Genomic DNA, 13,029 nt, shown 5'->3' on the forward strand with positions numbered 1-13,029 from the left:
ACTCCTTAGTCACTTACAGAGCTTTTAATGATCTTGCCCCTATTTATTTCTCCATTTCCAATTAAAAAATAAATTCCCTACGCTTTCCATATGTGCCAACTGTATCAACAACATGCAGTTCCCAGAAGATGCTCTTTTACTCTTTTATTTCATACTTTTGTGCCATTGTGCATATAGTCTAAGTTGCCTGGCAAATCCTTGATAACATTCCTTCCAATCAACTTTCTCTAACTACAGGCAGATGTAAACTTCTTCCATAAGAAGATTGCGCCTATCTTCTCAACTCTCACTTGCCACACTGCATTAATCATATGTCTATACAAGGCCAGCACACTTAAGCATGCTCTCATTTAAACACTTCTCCTATCTGTTTATAATACTGGCCTTGCTTTCTGCATTGTATCATAATGTATTTAAGAATAGGTATTTCAGTAATTCTATATTACCAGCTACTAGTACCTGATAGGTATGAAAATAATATTTAGGAATAAACTAAACAATTGAGATGTTCAAATAAAAAATGTAATACAAACACATTTCTGAGTGAAAGTAACTTGGTTTATAATATGCCTTCCAAAACTGTATTAACTGCAATGATTTGGACTATCTCTAGTGTTAGCCAGGTCATAACTGGCCAGGATAGAGAAAAACTTTAATGAAAATTAAAAGTTTAATCAATATAATCTGCACACTATAATTTAGTTAAGAAAATATTAATTCTTTATTTGATATATTGATAACTGCATAGCTCAAAGTTCATGTACTACAAGTAATGTGATACAAGAGAAAACATAAACTAATTTTTACATAACAGAGAAATAATAAAACAAATATTGCAATTTCCTCATAACTGCAACAACTATCCAAAAAAAAAAAACGGTAAAAGATAAATTCCCTTTTTTTAAATAGTAAAAGACTGACTTTGTTTTTGAAACTTTTTTTATATTTTATTTCATTTTTTTTTGTAGTTTCAAGTTTGTATTTAAATTCCAGTTAGTTAACATACAGTGTAATATTAGTTTCAGGTGTTGAATTTCATTTCATCGCTTACATGCAACACCCAGTGTTCATCACAAGTGCCCTCTTTAATGCTCACCATCCATCTAGCCCATCCTCCACTCACTTCCCTCCATCCGTCCAGTAACCCTCAGTTTGTTCTCTACAGTTAAGAGTCTGTTTTATGCTTTGCTCCTCTCTTTTTTGTCCCCCATGTTTATTTGCTTTGTTTCTTAAATTTCACATATGAGTGAAATCATATGGTATTTGTCTTTCTCTGAAACTTTTTTGTTTGTTTTGCTTTACGTTTCTTAACATTTCTGTTGGTTCATGACCTCCTCAGGAGCATTCCAGGTGAAATCTGAAACTGTCCTGGCACGTGAGTGCAGGGAGAGACCAAAGAAAAAGGCAGATCTGTCCAGGTTGGTAAGTGGAAGTAATAAGCAAAGGGGACTTATACATGGTGTTTGTCTTGGGCGGGAATAAGATGAATGGATCTCTGCACCTGCCTGCCAAATCTTAAAAGTTTATGAAGAGGCCTTAACAGGCTTCAGTCACTGATAATGTGGTGCAGGTCTTCTCAACACCACATTACTACCACAAGACTCTGTCCTTGGACCAGTCTGGGAATGGGGAAAGCAAAGACAGGGGAAGGGGTAAGGAGCCTCCCATTGCCTGGGTCCAGCTCACGGTCAGCCAGCAATTACAATAATAATAATAATAATAATAATAATAACTTCTACTGGAACTATTTAACCTTCTTATGGAATTCAGTGGGTGAGGGGTGGGGAGGAGGGGGAGGAAATCTTTCAAATAACTCGGCCAGTTAGTATGACTAATATAAAACTTTGGAATTAAAACTGAAAACTCATTGAGTTTCTTTTCTGGAATTAAATCTAAAAGAGATTCCAAATAACTATTAAATGGCTGAAAGACTGAAAGAACATGTAGAAAAGGAAAATATATCTATTTTGGTACAATAATGCATTTGGGGATCCTTGCAGATACTTTCTTTGCTTCTGTATTTAGAAAAAGAGAAATATATATTGGAGTGCCTGGGTGGCTAAGTCAGTTAAGCGTCCAACTTCAGCTCAGGTAATGATCTCACAGTTTGTGAGTTTGAACCCCCATCAGACTCTGGGCTGACAGCTCAGAGCCTGGAGCCTGCTTCAGATTCTGTGTCTCCCTTTCTCTCTGCCCCTCCCCTGCTCTTTCTCTTTCTCACTCTCAAAAATAAACATTAAAAATTATTTAATTTACAAGTGCAGACATTTGGAAGCAATGCTTTTGTGTTGTGTGGATGTGCATGCATGTGTGAGTGTGTGCACACAAGTGTGTATGGGTGTACCTGTGTTACAGGGGTCCACATAAGTGAGCACAATTTTAAACATTTCTTAAAATTCTGATTTGGAGACTACAGATGGTAATATGCATTTACTTAGCAAAAACAGAGAGTTTCAACCATTGTTTCATCACTTTCATGAATATGGGTAGTTGGACTTGGTATTTCTCTTCTAAGTCTTTTTATGTCCTGCATTCTCCATCTTTTCCTTCTTGCCTATCTTGGTGCTAGTTGTTGAGTGGTTGTCTTCTTCCCTGAAGTTACTCAGAGAAAATTATAACTTTCCCTCCTTTTGGCTTGAGACTCACTCACCAGTCTCCAGAGAAAGAAACCCTGTGAGAGCCTTCTCCTAGTACCACAGGACAGGGTTGGGGATAAGTCACATGGGATACCATGAAAACCTGAGTTTGTCATGGTTTTATTGTGTAAAATGTGATTTTTCTGCACTTCAAATTTTATTAGTTTGATTTGTATGGCTGGAATTCCTACATCCCTATTAATTTTGATTCTTTTATTTTGTTAATGCCTCTTGTTGAGAGAAAGAGAAAGATAGAGCATGCGTGGGGGAGGGGAAGAGAGAGAGAAAGACACAGAATCCAAAGAAGTTTCTAGGCTCTGAGCTGACAGCTCAGAGCCTGACGTAGGCCTTCAACTCATGGAGTGTGAGATGATGACCTGAGCCAAAGTCGGATGATTAACTGACTGAACCAGCCAGGACCCCAATTTTGATTCTTTTAAGAATTCTTGTGTTTTTTTTAAATTACCAAAATTGTTTGATTATTTATGGATTAATTTGTGCTTGGTTTTCTATGTGAATAGATTTGAGAAATGTGAATTGTATAGATGTTCTTCAAAATATCTGCAAAATATCTTCTTCCCAAATTTTATGTTGATGTATGTAAAAATGCGTGTATATTGATGGCCAGAAATTCTCCTAATAACTCTAATTTAGCCTATCTTACAACTCCTGAATCCTAGGAAAGATGGAGAACGTATGTAGTCTGAGATGATATTCTGTGTGGGATGATTTTTTGAGGAGTAAAATGTAGGAAGTTGAATTTAAAACATTATGTATTTAGAAGAAAATGAAAATAAGGAATACGAGGCCTCAAATTAATTTTTAATTAATTAAAATTAATTTTTAATAATGGGGTCATATTTTAAATAATTTAGAAATCAACTCCGACTAGATTTTCTCACATGTACTGAGTGTGCTGCCAGCTTAAAAAATATTTTTGTTAATTTTGATGCATATATTTTTGATGAGACTGCCTTGCCAAAATATGTATCTCTTAAAGTTTATTTAATTGAAATTGCCATTGCTCCTAAGAGAAAATCTCCATGAGTGAACTTGGTTAAGATAAGTCAACTATCACTATATCAGATGAAACAGGCATCTGCTAATGTCCTGCAACAGGCATCTGCTAATGTATGGAATGCAATCAATGATGCTATAGATGGATTAAAAAAGAGAGAAACAGAGACAGAACAAAATCCTGTAAGACATATTGAAGAAATAATTAAAATAAAAGTCTGAATGCTACTTTTATCTTATTAATATAAATCTTTTAAATAAATTTAACTAAAATATAATTTATACTTTTGGCTTAGCTGATACTAAAATGCCCCTTTTCCTTCTGATTTCTGCTATATTTTGCTTCCCCTTATAGCCGAGAAACACTCAAGATATCTTGGAAGATTTTGTTGTTGTTGTTCACTATGTCAGACTTCCTGTTTAGTTATATTGGTGAAGATGGGCCAGTGGCAAAAACGTGCCACAGAATTTTTTTATTTTCTAGAAAAAAAAATTCAAAAGGAGAAAAGTCTTCTCTCAAATTTCACGGGAATTCTCTTCGTGCAGCTGTGAGAATTTTTTCTTCATTTATCTCCAGCTCAGAAAACTAGTCACACCATTTTTATAGTGGAGGTTTGGATTTTTTGTTGTTTGTTGTTTCAAAATGCCAGGTTATTCTTTAACTCCCATAAGAAAAAAAAATCTATATTATGTTGAGTTGACTACCAAAGGGATTCCAGCAAAGTCCATAGTCATGCACTATTTTTATTTTTGTGAACAAAACTGTTTTCTTTAGCTTCCAGATCACCAAGAAATCAACTCAGTGGAAAATGTTACCAAAACCAACTGAAAGTAATGTAATTTATGTACTCATGTCTATATGTGATATGTATACCAGGTTAAAATTTGTGAAAATGTATGAAATTTAAAAGTATAATCTCCCGTGCAATTTTCACATCTTGCATTGTAAGTGAAAATAACAATAGCATTGGGAGATAACTGGCACATATAGTGACTTACCATATGTTGGATGCTATGTATTAACTCATTTTATTCTCAAAAGATTCTTAAAGTAAAATAAGATTTCAAATATAATCCTATGAATACATTTCTAGCATTACTTCCATGTTCAACATTTCTACAAAGTACGTATATTACTGTGACTTTTACATTCAGAGAAAAGAGGAAAAGACTGTGCTACTTGCTGAGTGCCTCCTAATAAAAATTTAGTTATCTTCTAGTTACATTTTAGTATATTTAGATAATAAGAAGCCAATTATAATGTCCAAAATTCTACAAGAGTTTAGAAAATTTAAAAACAGGGGAATCCAGTGATCTAGGAAAATGGTTTAAAGATTAGGCTCAGTCTTAGCAAATATAATGTAAAAAAGAAAGACTTTTGACATTTCTATAGGTTAAAGAGCAAATCATCTTAGCTCAAGATTATTTTTATTAGTATTCATTCTTATCTTGAAAAAGAAATTGTTTGATATGAACTTCAAATACCATTTTTTTGCTATCTAAAAACATTAACAAAATTACCATTACTTTATTTCTTATTTAAAGCACAAAATTAAGTGAATAGAATTAACTACAAAATCCATCTAAATGCTCTATTCAATTGTGTGCTTCTTGAAAACAATGTGATTTATCAGGTAACCCAGGACAAACAGATTTATTGGCAAGATGGGAAGAAGGGTAAAAACAATAGCTGAGTGAATATAAAAATATCAGATAAACTGTAGGATTATATATTGCATCATATAAATATAAACCTTCTGGACTGTGTCTCCAAGCAAAATATATTTTTGCTGTCAGTTTTGTTGGTACTAAGCTGCAGAATTTGGAAAGTTATTCCAAAATTTAAAATTGAAGGAACAATTAAATAATTGAAAGGAAACATGCTGCCTAAAAGAAATAGGCTAATTTTGAAAACACACTTCACTATTATTATATTTAAATGAGGTTCTCGATCACTTGATCTGACCCTGCGTGGTGCATAGCAATTGCAGTTGCACAATATATTTGAAGGAGGATTATTATAATTTACTAAGAGGTGCTGGAGGGGATTAGGAAACTTGGAAGGCCAGCGCTGCACTTCCATAATAGACAGCACTGCCAGATAATTAACCTTGCTGTTTGTTTAGCATCCACCGAATGCTTCATTACTGATTCAGTCAATTATCTCCTGGTAATGACCGCTACAGAAGGTAGAATTGCTTAATTAAAATTATTTAGACCAAGGAGGAACTTTGATTGGGCCATGCATATTAGAAAGGCTTGATTAATCTTGATGAGATACACAACTCATTGAAAGCTTTACTTTATTGTATCAAAATGCCAAACTCATTCTTTTTCCAATCAAAAATAAAATATTTTTTCCTTTGCCAATTTACATTTAAAAAATAAGAAAGCGGCAAGAGGGTGGATGAAAATTGACCTTTTCAGTGCTGTTTTTACTAGGGTGAGGTTTGAAGAATGAAAGTAGAATCCTATTTATTTCATAAGAGGCAATTGATATAAAAATAACTCCTCCTTATTGCTTGAAGAAATGGTATATACAAGGCAGACAAAGTGGCACTATGTGTGTGCACCAGTTAAAAGATGCAAATGGATTTTACCTTCACCTTTTTTCGTGTGGAACACAAGTGATTTCCCTAGTTCTTCCTTTATGTTAGCATGGCCACCTGATTTGAGAATTGGCCAGTTGATGTGCTTTGTGCATGAGGCAGAATATACTGGGTTTAGGACAAATCTCTTTCATTTCAGCAGCAGAAGTACTAGAGGGTCTATATTGCCTCGTTATTTTTCCCTTGAGTAAAGAGCCCTCTTTTTTTTTTTTTAAATGAAGACAGGGTTCATGATTCTACCTCATTTCTAACTATAGTGAGATCAAAGAACAGTATTTCATCTTGACTTCTCAGGATAAAAATTCCTAAGTGAACTTTGTAAGGTACAGTCATGTAAAACTGAATTTTTAAATTTTTGGTTTGTTTTTGTGGGAAGAGAGATTTCTGTTTGTTTTACATATAGTGCCTCATTTCAAAGCTCTTTAAACTTCAGAAAGATACTGATAATTGCTGCAGAAGCTTTCCAATAAACATGCTTACTTTTAAATGAAGTAAAAGTTATTCTTGATTGTATATACCAACCCACAAATACATTAAGTTCATATAGGGTAACTTGAACCTACATATGATTTAGAAAATGACTACTCAAAGTTAATGAAAAAGCATCCTGAAAGTTTTTAGATGTGATACAGATTCCTCGAAAACACTTCCCTCTTTGAGGTCCAATGGTTCAACAGGCACATTTTTTAAAAATAATTTATTAACGTTTATTTATTTTTGAGAGAGAGAGAGAGAGAGAGCACAAGTGGGGGAGGGACAGAGAGAGAGAGAAGACACAGAATGTGAAGCAGGCTCCAGGCTATGAGCTGTCAGCACAGAGCCTGACATGGGGCTTGAACTCACAAAGTGCTAGATCATGACCTCAGCCCAGGTTGGACGCTTAACTGACTGAGCCACCCAGGTGCCCCTCAACTGGCATATTTGAAATGTGGAAATACTGACAACATAAGATAAGTACACTACATAAAATTCAAATAAAAACAGATATCAAATAACCCTTCAACATGGAATCTGCATTGTGATTATCACAGATGCTAGGTCTATTATTCTTATTTGGAAATACGCACACATGAGATTCAAGAAGAATATTGTGGAGGAAAATGCCATAGAGATGTGTTTCTTGGAAAGACAACCATATGCAGACTTTACTCCACGATAGGAAAGTAATAGCACTCTTATAAGTTATAATAACAAAAAATCAAGCAACCAACCAACAGACACAGATTTAAAATAAAGTTCTAAAAGAGTGCATTCTTCAACATCTTGCAGGATCATATACTACCTTTATTTAAAAAAGCTGTACATGAGGATCTTGTTTTCTGAATGAATAAAACTTAGAATTAGGAGGATGACTAAAGTATTAGTATGGATACTTTTAAATGCACCTATGGAAAAAAAAAACAACAAAATTATCTCAAAATGACTTAAGAGTACACTAAATAATTGCATGAAAACAATGTCATGCAGAAAATACTTAGCACTTAATGGTAATATATTACACATCAAAATTTGAGGGAATAAACTTAAGTAATATTTGTAAGAAAGTTTTCTTTAGTACACAACTATAATAGAAAAGATAAAAGCAGTAAAATGAAGACTGAACGTTCAAGCATAGGTATTAGAAACCTGAGAAAATCAAAAGAAACTGCATAAGTGGTAAAATAAATGAGTGGAAATTCCTGTAATAGAAAAATAATACAAATCAAAACCACACTCAGATACCACCTCACGCCAGTCAGAGTGGCCAAAATGAACAAATCAGGAGACTATAGATGCTGGAGAGGATGTGGAGAAACGAGAACCCTCTTGCACTGTTGGTGGGAATGCAAATTGGTGCAGCCACTCTCGAAAGCAGTGTGGAGGTTCCTCAGAAAATTAAAAATAGACCTACCCTATGACCCAGCAATAGCGCTGCTAGGAATTTACCCAAGGGATACAGGAGTACTGATGCATAGGGGCACTTGTACCCCAATGTTTATAGCAGCACTCTCAACAATAGCCAAATTATGGAAACAGCCTAAATGTCCATCAACTGATGAATGAATGGATAAAGAAATTGTGGTTTATATACGCAATGGAGTACTACGTGGCAATGATAAAGAATGAAATATGGTCCTTTGTAGCAACATGGATGGAACTGGAGAGTGTTATGCTAAGTGAAATAGGCCATACAGAGAAAGACAGATACCATATGGTTTCATTCTTATGTGGATCCTGAGAAACTTAACAGAAATCCATGGGGGAGGGGAAGGAAAAAAAAAAAAAGGTTAGAGTGGGAGAGAGCCAAAGCATAAGAGACTCTTAAAAACTGAGAACAGGGGCGCCTGGGTGGCGCAGTCGGTTAAGCGTCCGACTTCAGCCAGGTCACGATCTCGTGGTCCGTGAGTTCGAGCCCCGCGTCGGGCTCTGTGCTGACGGCTCAGAGCCTGGAGCCTGTTTCCGATTCTGTGTCTCCCTCTCTCTCTGCCCCTCCCCCGTTCATGCTCTGTCTCTCTCTGTCCCAAAAATAAATAAACGTTGAAAAAACTGAGAACAAACTGAGGGTTGATGGGGGGTGGGAGGGAGAGGAGGGTGGGTGATGGGTATTGAGGAGGACACCTTTTGGGATGAGCACTGGGTGTTGTATGGAAACCAATTTGACAATAAACTTCATATACTGAAAAAAATAAAAAAAAATAAACAAATGACAAAACAAACAAAAAAACAAAAAAAAAAGAAAAAAAAGAAAAAGAAATGCTCTAATAGAAAATTACAAAAGTTCTTCAAAAAATTAGTAAGACAAAGATCTAGTATATTTGATTAATAGAATCAGAAAGCACAAATATGAAATACAATAGTAAAAGGTCAAACTGTAGCCGAACACAGGTTTTACATAAGAAAAGAATACTTGAAAAGCATATACAAGCTAATATATAAAACATTTAAATTAAAAAATTATATAAAAGGGGTAATTTCATAGGAAATTATACTTACAATTAATCTAAAATACATATTCCATGATTTGTGGAAAGAAATATGTAGGTTGAGTAGAAAAAAATAAAAGTACTGTGTTTTTACTGAAGATTTAATTGTACTATAGAAAATGAAGAACATGAAATTTCTCTTCATCCTCGCTTTTCATTTACAAAAGTAAAAATGACAAATTGAACCTAATATGAGAATGTCTATACACATAAAGCATTAAAAGTAAAACTTAGCTAGGGGTGCCTGGGTGGCTCAGTTAAGTGTTTGACTTCGGCTCAGGTCATGATCACGTGGTTCATGAGTTCAAGCCCATGTGGACGAGCATGGAGTCTGCTTCAGATTCTGTCTCTCTCTCTCTGTGCTCCCTGCTCACACACTCTCTCTCTCTCAAAATAAACACTAAAAAAAATTTAAGTAAAATTTAGCTGTTGCTGAAAATAGATTTTGTTTCTATACACTGGTAACATAAGGTAGAAAAAGTACATTTTTAAAATGCTAAGAAGCAGAAATTATGAGCTGACAATAAATAAAAAGGGGAAAATATTGTATAGAACTATTAATAATAATTATGATTTTATTTAAGATGCACACTCACATTTCTAAATAAATGAAAAAGTATACCCTACATAGGAAAATTAACTATTGTAAAGATATTTATTCACCTCAAATTAATCTTGAATTTAATTTAATCCAATAAAAAATCAACAGATTTTCTCAAGAAAATGATAATTTTTTTCATAAAATTTATATAGAACAGAAAGGAAAAAAGGTGATTAAGAAGTCTTACTGTACCAAAAACACCTCATATAAAGTTATATTTTGTGTGGAATTTTCACAGTAATGGGCAAATTAGTACAGAATAGAGCTTCTAGAAATAAGCTCAACCTCACATGAAATCTTATTTAAGAGCTAGGTGAAATCCCAAATCACTGAAGATAGATTATTCATAAATGACTTTGAGATTTTTGTATTCATATGTTAAATCTAACTTTGAATCTCTATTTTTATACTATACACAAAATGGGTTTCAGGTGAATAAAGACATATATATATATATATATATATATATGGCAATATTTTAAAACATTTTTAATGTATATTTGTTTATGAGAGAGAGAGAGAGAGAGAGCATGAGCAGGGGAGGGGCAGAGAGAGAGGGAGACACAGCCTGAAGCTGGCTCCAGGCTCTGAGCTGTCAACACAGAGGCCAACGTGGCGCTCAAACTCACGAAATGTGCGATCATGACCTGAGCCGAAGTCGGAGACTTACCCAATTGAGCCACCCAGATGCCCCTAAAATGTTTGAGATAAATACAAATATTTTGTAGAATATACAGGGAGATTTCTTAAAGTAGACACAAAATACAAAATCAGACTGAAAGATACAATTACAATGAAATAAAAACATTTGTACCATAAAAATACATTATAAAATGTGATTAAAGAAAACCTAGATGGGAGAAAGTGTTCAGAACTTACACCTAAAAAAAATATTACTGTCTTTAATATATGGAAATCATCTAGAAACTCACATATTAAAAGATCAGAAGTTCAGTATGGAAAAAATAAAACAAAAAACAAAAGGACTAAAGGCCATAAACCAATAGTCAAACATTTCAAAACTGCTTAGTTTTCCAGAGCAATGAAAATTAACACATCAATGCAATACTATTTGATTTATCTATTGAGAAAACATTTAAGTCTACTAATACCAAGCAATTTAATACTGAGCTGATGTCATAATCAAACGCTTTCATGGTACTGGTATATAACCACTCTGGGAATCCTTCAGCAATGTCAATCAGCTCTAAAGATAAACAAGCTCTAGGGCAGAGATTTCCAGTACTAGATATATGTTCTAGGGACTCTCATGCACATATCCACAACTGAGTTTACTGAAATACTGTATGTGATACTAAAAAAATGAAAATTAATCTTAAATGCTCATGAACAAATGGAATTCTCTACAGCAGTTAAAATGAATGGTCTATTAACATAAATTTATTTCATAAACACTGTGATTTTTAAAGGAAGCTACATAACAATACATATGGCATGAATCTATTAACTAAGTTATAAACACAACATGATATATATTGATTAGTGATGCAATCTGTAATAATATATATGGGAATTATAAACAAATTCAAGAAAGTGTTTATATATGAAATGAATCAAGTAATATTAGATTGAGGATGAATATATATGCAAATTTTATTCAATTTTTAATAGTTTATTTTTCAAGAGTCTGAATTAAACATGGTATGTGGTTATATTTGATTTAGCTAGGTCCTGTTTATGTGGATGGTCATTATATAATTCTCTAACCTTTTCCATTATTGAACTATTTTATTAATAAACTGTTTTAAATGACATATCATGCTTTCTTATAATTTTCTTGATGTTTAACATAAATGTTCTTTCTCATTTCTGCATCCACTGAATTACTTTGAGTGAAAATGCTAGCTAAAGCATGCTGCCTCTATACCAAAAATGATACACACACACTCACAAAGGTCTTACCATTTGTAAAATAATGTACTTATCCTGGTGCCTAACGTATAATCTGTTGGAAACATTTGGATGAACAACTAAAGCAACACTGATAATGATGAACAAAATCGTACATGACTGGGATGAATGAAAACCATTATTCTAACTCACAAAGGACAAAACTTTCCTCTCAGAGCACAATTCAGTATTAAGAACTCAGTGCGAAACGATGTTTCACAAATGGCCAGTATCATTTCTAAGAAATGAATGATAAAAACAAAAAAAAATTATCACCAATTATTTATTCACGTATTATTCAATGTGGCACCCAAGGCTTCCACAGTCTGGTCTAACTCATCTTTGTAGACCTATTCCACTACTCAGGTTTATGGTCCTGGACCCCTAGAGACCTGTCCTCAAATCATGGAACTGTTACTGTTTAACCATGTGGTCTAAAGAAGTCACTTAATCTGTCTGGGACTTTTTTCTTTCATCTCTGTACTGTGTATCTAACAAGTTCATAAGGAATAATTGAAACGGCATACTTGAAAATACTATATCACATTTATTTCATGAACAGTGTATCTAGTCAAGGCTTAATCAGGAAAACAGAAATGACATCACATGATCACAATAAAGAAAATGCAGGGCCTACAATGATAGAGGAACTGAGATACCATAAAAGATAGAGTAGAAACTGAGCAATTCTCAACGGCTTGGAGTCAATGCCACTGTCAGGCTGGAGACACAAAAGGAAGAAGTGTTAGTGGATCACAAGGGCTGAGGTGCCCCAGGAAAAGCTGGAACCCATGTAAGATGGCCTACCTCGAAACACAGAAGAGATGTGATCACTGCTAGAGAGGCCAGTTGAGTCCAAGAGAGGCCTGGAGAAATACTCTTGTTTCTCCTCCCTCACACTTCGCTCTCCAGCCAGTGTCACATGTTTCCAAAACCAGCAGGAAGCCAGATGACACAGCGGGTTTAGTAATGGGTCTATAAGGGGTTAGTGTTATTATCTAGGTAACAAACTGCTATAGTTCCTTCCATGTGTGGTATGTAGACACAGCATGGTAAGCATATACATTCATACACCTTATTTATTGGTGATGACTTGGATAATCCCTTTTCCATTGATGTAAGAAAGTTTACTAACATTCAATATGCTTCACAGTCAGATTTGTAATGACCGTATGATATTCCATTTTATACTTACATTGAAAATTATGTATGTACTTCTATACAGTTAGACCTTTAGGCTTCTTCTAATTAACAAGCAATATAAACAATACTGTGATATAACTATGCAATAT

The sequence above is a fragment of the Prionailurus bengalensis genome, chromosome C2 (genome assembly GCF_016509475.1).
Source record: "Prionailurus bengalensis isolate Pbe53 chromosome C2, Fcat_Pben_1.1_paternal_pri, whole genome shotgun sequence".
In the NCBI taxonomy this organism is placed as follows: Eukaryota; Metazoa; Chordata; class Mammalia; order Carnivora; family Felidae; genus Prionailurus; species Prionailurus bengalensis.